The following is a 7,420-nucleotide window of genomic DNA, read 5'->3' as shown; positions in this document are numbered from 1 at the left end:
CATGCTCATTTACAAAGGGTGTTCATAGGGATTGGACTACACACCATTTTAGAGGTAGACATTTCTATTGTAGCACAAATGCTGTACTTATGTCAGCTGCCTGTAAGTGCAACAATTAGTTCTTGAAGTGTTTAGTATATTTTAATTTGACTATGACAATTTGACATTTTTAAGGGAAGTAAAACACTTAAGGAAAAACATAATAATCCAGTTATTCAAAGGACTGGTTTACTTGAAATAAATTCAAAAGTAAAAATAGCAACAGTTTCCCCCTCCTGGGATAGAAAAGTTTCCTGCATACTTCTAAATCATAATCAAGTTCTTCTTCTGTGACTTTAAAAAAAAAAAGAAAGAAAAAAAGAGTATCCAGGGCATTTGGTTAAAAAAACAATGAACTGCATATAGTTTGTACAGGGTGCTGCTAATATTGATCTCCCCCTTAAAGGACAGGTATTGTAAACATGCAGGTTAATGATAACCGTACAGAGGGAAACTGAAATACTTCAGATCTTCACTGCTAGAGGGGAAGATACAGGAACAACATGACAAAACAGGGGAAGAAAGTGTCCCTAACAAACCAAGATGCTACTTTGATAGAATTCAATGAAAGCATGGCAGTAGAAATGACAGAAAATGAGTTTAGAATCTACATAATCAAAGTAATCCATGAAGGAAAAAATAAGAGAGCAAATGCAGGCAATGTATGATTATTCCAAAAAACAGTTAAAAGAGCAAACATAGGAAGGAAAAGAGCACTTCAATAAAGAATTTGAGATTCTGAAAAAAACACATGAAATAAAATAAATAATAAACAAAATTAAAAACTGAATAGAAAGCATCACCAACAGACTAGATCTCAAGGAAGACAGAATCTCAGACAATGAAGACACACTATTTAATCTTGAAAATTAAGTTGACCAAACTTAAGAAATCATGAACAGAATCTCCAAGAATTATGGGACATCATTAAAAGACCAAATTTAGAACAGATCCACAACAAGGCACATTATAATAAAAATACTTCCATACAAAATAAAGATAGGATTTTAAGGGTTGTGAGAGAAAATCATAAGATTTTATATATAAGGAGAAACCAACACAAATATCAGCAGATTTCTCAACCTAGACCCTAAAAGCAAGAAAAGTCTGGAACAATATATTTCAAGCTTTGAAAGAGCATGGATGCCAACCAAGAATTTTATACACAGCAAAACTAACCTTCAGGTTTCATGATGAAATAAAATATTTCTATGTTAAACAAAAGGTAAAAGAATATAGAAATAGAAAGCCTGCAGTAGAGAACATATTCAGGAAAATATTTCATGAGGAGGAAATGAAAAACAATACAAGTCTGAAAATGGAGAAACTACCCTAAAGAAAAAGTCAATCAAAGGACAAACCAAGTCAAGTTAAAAACTGAAAATAAGCCAAAATGACCAGGAATACATGCCATATCACAATAGTAACCCTGAATGTTAATTGCCTAAACTCATTAATCAAAAGACATAAACTGGCAGATTGGGTTAAAAAGAGATACCCAACAATATGCTGCCTTCATGAGACTCATCTCATAGAAAAAGTCACCCACAAACTAAAGGTGAAAGGATGGGGAAAAACATACCATGCACATGAACTCAGTAAAAAAGCAGGGATCTCCATCCTTATATCACATAAAGTGGACTTCAAATCTAAGTCAGAAGGGATAAAGAAGGACATTTCATACAATTAGTGGAACTATAAACTAGCAAGCCATAACAATTTTAAATATTTATGCCCCAAACAATGATGCATTCATGTACATCAAACTAACATTTCTAAGTTTGAAGAATCAAATAGATCACAAACCAATAATACTGGGTGACTTTAACATCCTGCTGTCATCATTGGATAGATACTCCAAACCAAAACTGAACAAAGAAGATATAGAATTAAATAACACCATCAATGATATATACTTAATGGGCATGTGTAGAATATTTCATCCATCATTGAGCAAATACACTTTCTTCTCAGCAACTCCTGGACTCTTCTCCAAAATAGACCATATGCTATGCCATGAAGAAGCCATTAGTAAATACAAAAACTAAAAGAGATATTATCTTGTGTTATATCAGATTATAATGGAATGCAATTAGAAATCAATGATAAAATTTTAAAAAAGTATTTCTTACTACAACTGGAAGCTAAATAATATGCTATTGAATGATGCAATGATAACAGAAGACATAAGGAAGGAAATAAAAATTCATAGAGGTGAAAGAAAACAACACATAAAAATCTCTGAGACACTCTGAGAGCAGTACTAAGAGGAAAGTTCATTGTGTTGAGCTCATACATTAAAGGAATAAAAAGCCAACAACTGAATGACTTAACATTACATCTCAAAAACCCTAGAAAAAGAAAAACAGATCAATACCCATAATAGAAGACAGGAAATAATTAAAATCAGAGCTGAAATCAATGAAATTGAAACAAAGGAAACAATTCAAAAAATTGACACAACAAAAATTTGGTTCTTTGAAAAAGTAAACAAAATAGGTAAATCCTTATGCACACTAACAAAGAGAAAAAACTCAAATTACTAGAATTAATGACAAAAATAAAATATCACGACAGACACCATTGAAATACATAGCATAATTAGAAGCTACTTTGAAAATGTATACTCCAACGAAATAGAAAATATTGAAGACATTAACATTTTTTAGAAAGAGATGATCCTCCCAAACTTAATCAGGAGGACATACAAAATTTAAACAGATCAATTTCAAGCACAAAAGTAGAAGAATCCATCACAAGCCTGCCAACCAAAGAAGCCCAGAACCAGATGAATTCTCAGCCAAATTCTATAAGACTTTCAAAGTAGAACTAATACAAATATTTCTCACAGTATTCTATGAAATAGAAAGGGAGGGAACCCTTCCAAACTCATTCTTTGAAGCTAATATCACTCTGATACCAAAACCAGACAAACAGTAATCAAGGAAAGAAAACATTAGCCCAGTATCTCTGATGAACATAGATGCAAAAATTCTTAAAAAATTTCTGGCAAATCACGTACAAAAACATATTAAGAAGATAGTGCAGCATGATCAAGTGGAGTTTATACCAGGGATGGAAGGTTGATTCAACATCTGGAAATTAATACATAATTCATCACATCAATAGACTTAAAGTTAAGAATCATATTATTATTTCAATAGGTGCTGAAAAAGCATTTGATAAAATACAGCACCCCTTCATGCGCAAAACAGTGGAAAATATAGGGAGAGTAGAAATATACCTTGACCTTGTAAAGACTATCTATGCTAAGCCCACAGACAACATCATTCTTAATGGAGAAAAACTGAAAGCATATCCTCTAAAAACTGTAACAAGGCAGGGATGACCTCTTTCACCACTTCTATTCAAAATCATCTTGAAACACTAGCCAGATCCAGACTACATAAATTACAGGAATATGAATAGGAAAAGAAGAAGTCAAGCTATTACTATTTGATGATAACATGATTCTATACTCATAGGATCCAAAACCACCACCAGAACACTTTTAAAACTAATAAAAAATTCAGCAAAGTAGCAGGATATAAAATCAATATACAAAAATTTAATGCATTTCCATTCATAAGTGATGTAGACTCCTAAAGAGAAATTAGGAAAACCACTCCATTCACAATAGCCTCAGAAAGAAAAAAAAAAAAAAAAAAAAACACTTGGAAATCAATCTAACAGAAGAGGTGAAAGATCTGTACAATGGAAATTACAGAACACTAAAAGAAAGAAGTGAACGAAAAACTTAGAAGATGGAACGATCTCCCATGTTTTTGGATAGGCAGAATTAATATTGTCAAAATGGCCATTCAACCAAAAGCACTATGCATATTCAATGCAATTCAAATTAAAATTCCAATGACATTCCTTATAGAAATAGAGAAAGAAATCATGACATTCCTCTGGAAGCATAAATGACCCAGAATAGTCAAAGCAATCCTGAGCAGAAAGAGTGAAGCAGGAGGTGTCATAATTCCAGTACTTAAACTATAGTACAGAGAAATAGTAACAAAAAATGGCATGGTATTGGCATCAAAATAGACAGGGAGATGAATGGCATAGAAGACACAGAAAGAAACACACAAAAATACAGCTACCTAATACTATACAGAGGAGTCAAAAACATGCAATGGAAAAACAAGAGCTTGTTTGACAAATTGTGCTGGGAAAACTGGAAATCCATATGCAGTAAAATGAAATTAAACCTCTATTTCTCACCCTGCATGAAAGTCAACTGAGATTTTCTCAGCAAAGGGTACAATCAATAATGTGAAAAGAGAGTCTACAGAGGGGATAAAATCTTTTCCACACACACTTCAGATAGAGCACTAATCTCCAAAATTTATAAAGAACTTACAAAACTTTACACCAAAAATACAAAGAACCCAATCAATAAATAGGCCAAGGAGCTGGACAGATACTTTACAGAGGAAGATATTCAGGTGAGTAACAAATAGATGAAAAAGTGTTCAACACCTCTAGTAATTAGAGAAATGCAAAGTAAAACAACTGTAAGATTTCATCTTATTCCAATTAGAATGACTATTATCAAGATCACAAACAATAATAGATGTTGGTGTGAATGTGGGGAAAAGGCACACTCATACATTACTGCTGGAGTTACCAATTGGTGCAGTCACTCTGGAAAGTAATATGGGGATTGATTCCTCAGAATACTTGCAATAGACCCACCTTTTGACCCAGGTATCCTACACCTCATTTTATACCCAAAGAACTTCAAATTAGCATACTACAGTGACACAGTCACATCAATGTTTATAGCAGCTCAATACAAAATAGCTAGATTGTGGAACCAAACTACATGCCCCTCAACAGCTGAATGAATAAAGAAACTGTGGTATAAATACACAATGGAATAATATTTAGTCATAAAGAATAATATTATGGCCTTTTCAGATAAATGGATGGAATTGGAGTTTATCATGCTAAGTGAAATATGCCAATCCCAAAAACCAAAGGCTGAATGTTTTCTCTTATAAGTGGATGATGATACATAATAGGGGTGAGGGGGATGAGATAAGAATGGAGGAACACTAGATTACATAGAGGGAAATGTGAGGGTGGAGGGGGCAGGGGTATGAAAGTTGTTGAAATGAGACAGACTTCATTATGTTATGTACATGTATGATTACATGAATGGTATGAATCTACAGAGTGCACAGCCATAGAAATAAAAATCATACCCCATTTACCTACAATGAATTAAAATGCAGTCTATAAAAATAATTAAAAAATGAAGATTTAGTTGTTTTATCTTACAGAACTCTGCAAGAAGAGAGCTTTATTTATTATTCACTTACATGCTAGAATACTACAGTAGTATCACTTTCTAACATGTGGATATTGGTGATTTTTTTTCTTTGATACCAAAACATTTTATCATTTGGATATGTGAGTATAGGCAGGACAGATCATAGGAACAGGAATAAAGCAGGGGTAGACACAGTGCAAACTCCCCCTACCTAACCCAGAGTTGTTTCATCCACTTTGCATCCTGAGTCCCCAGTGTGGTTTCTTTCAAGCTAATTGCAATTCTTTGGCTCCCGCACCATTTAGCACTTACCATTTTGCCTGTTTATCTGGCAAACTTCAGTAGACTGTGGGCCCTCAAGTCTGGAATTGTATCCTGTTCCCAATGTGTCTCTCAGCATCTAGCTAGTTGACTGGTAAAAAAATGATGTCAGTAATTATCAGAGACTTTCTAAATGATAACATGCCAAAGAATTCATAAAGAGATGCTAAAAGAAGGTAAGTGTTAAAAAAAATCAAGTCTCTTTACCCTTTGTGTTGGTCATTTCGCTTGTCAAAATTACATATGATTAGTACCATCTCTGTGCCAGATGTATGATTTATATGATGAGATTTAGGGTCTCATTGGAAGAATGATGAGCCAAAGAGATTGCAATTGCTATTTCACTTCTCTGGCTTACTACTGGATTTGGGGTAGGCTACCACAATGTGACTATGTCCTGTGAACAATTGGGTTTCTTATTTTTCCCTGGCTCTTATTCCTATCTCATGAAATCAAGCATTGATCACACACTGCAACACAATGATTTTTAATCATTTTAATGTAGGAAAAGAAGCAAAACCTAGTAATTTTAAGTAAAATTAGCAATGAATAAATCTAGTACTTTATAAAAGCTTTATCCTGGGCATCCTAATCTTTGGTGAAGAGATAAAAGGCCTCATTGTCTGAAAGGCTCAAGGTTTGAATGGGAGAACTCTGGGAATGAGTAGAGCAGAAAGGACTTGTGTGGCTACAGTGAGCTCCTGGGGGCAGGACACAGAGCTTCTGTGGAATTCAGCAAGTATTTGTAAACAATGAATGGCCTCTCTTTTCCCTCCTTATTGGGCATTCTGTCACATGATTGAAATATGGCTTGGTGACATCTGAGGAAATCCTTGGGGAATGACTGGAACTATGCTAATTTTCTGGTCCAATATTCCCAAAAATAAATATTGTCCATGTCCACGTTTTTTTCTACATTACCAGAATCTCTGGGATTGGGATGTATACACCCAGAGGATCTGAAAATTAACATTCAGTAACCTGGATGGTGTATTAAAATAAAGACTGCTGAGTTCTTAGGTCTTAGTTAGGTTCTGACATAAACATTTTATTCATGTGCCTAATAATCTTCTTGGTTCAGGGGTGATACTTTGAGAACCACTGAAGGGCAGTGGTTCCTAGTTTACATTTAAAAAACTGCAGAATAAATTTTGTTGTGTGTGGTGAGGGGAGGTACTGGTGATTGGCCCAGGTGTGCTCTACCACTGAGCCACATCCTCAGCACTTTTTAAAACAGTGTCTTGTTAAGTTGCTGAGACTGGCCTTAAACTTGTGATCCTCTTGTCCCAGCCCTGAGTTACTAGGATTACAGCCAAATTCCACTGTACCTGGCTTTATTACTGCATTTAAAGGCTAATTGAGAGTTTCAATTGTAATTTCACCAAATTAGACATGGTTTTCTCTTGGTGTCATTCAAAAGGCAGCCCCCATCAAAAAAATTAATATAACACAGTCTGGATGGCTGATGGGTTAAATGGCCCTGGGACCTCTTTTTTGGGTGGATCATGAAACTAAGGGAAAACAATTTTGCACCTTTAAATATTATTACTCTTTCATTGAAAAGGATAGTTGAACATAGCAATTTTTTAAATGATCAACAAGAAAACATGAGGAAGATTTTCTGAAATGAGATATTGTAATTGATGGATTTTCACTGTTCAGATTATGATTTGTCCCCTCTAAACTTATAAAAGTAATCTCCTTTAAAAGTAGTGAACCTCTTTACATATGCTATTAATGTACTCACAAAGGAAAAATATAGACACACTCTAAAAC

This window comes from Sciurus carolinensis (genome assembly GCF_902686445.1).
Source record: "Sciurus carolinensis chromosome 14 unlocalized genomic scaffold, mSciCar1.2 SUPER_6_x, whole genome shotgun sequence".
Taxonomy (NCBI): Eukaryota; Metazoa; Chordata; class Mammalia; order Rodentia; family Sciuridae; genus Sciurus; species Sciurus carolinensis.
The sequence above is the reverse complement of the archived record's forward strand: the minus strand, read 5'-3'. Positions refer to the sequence as shown.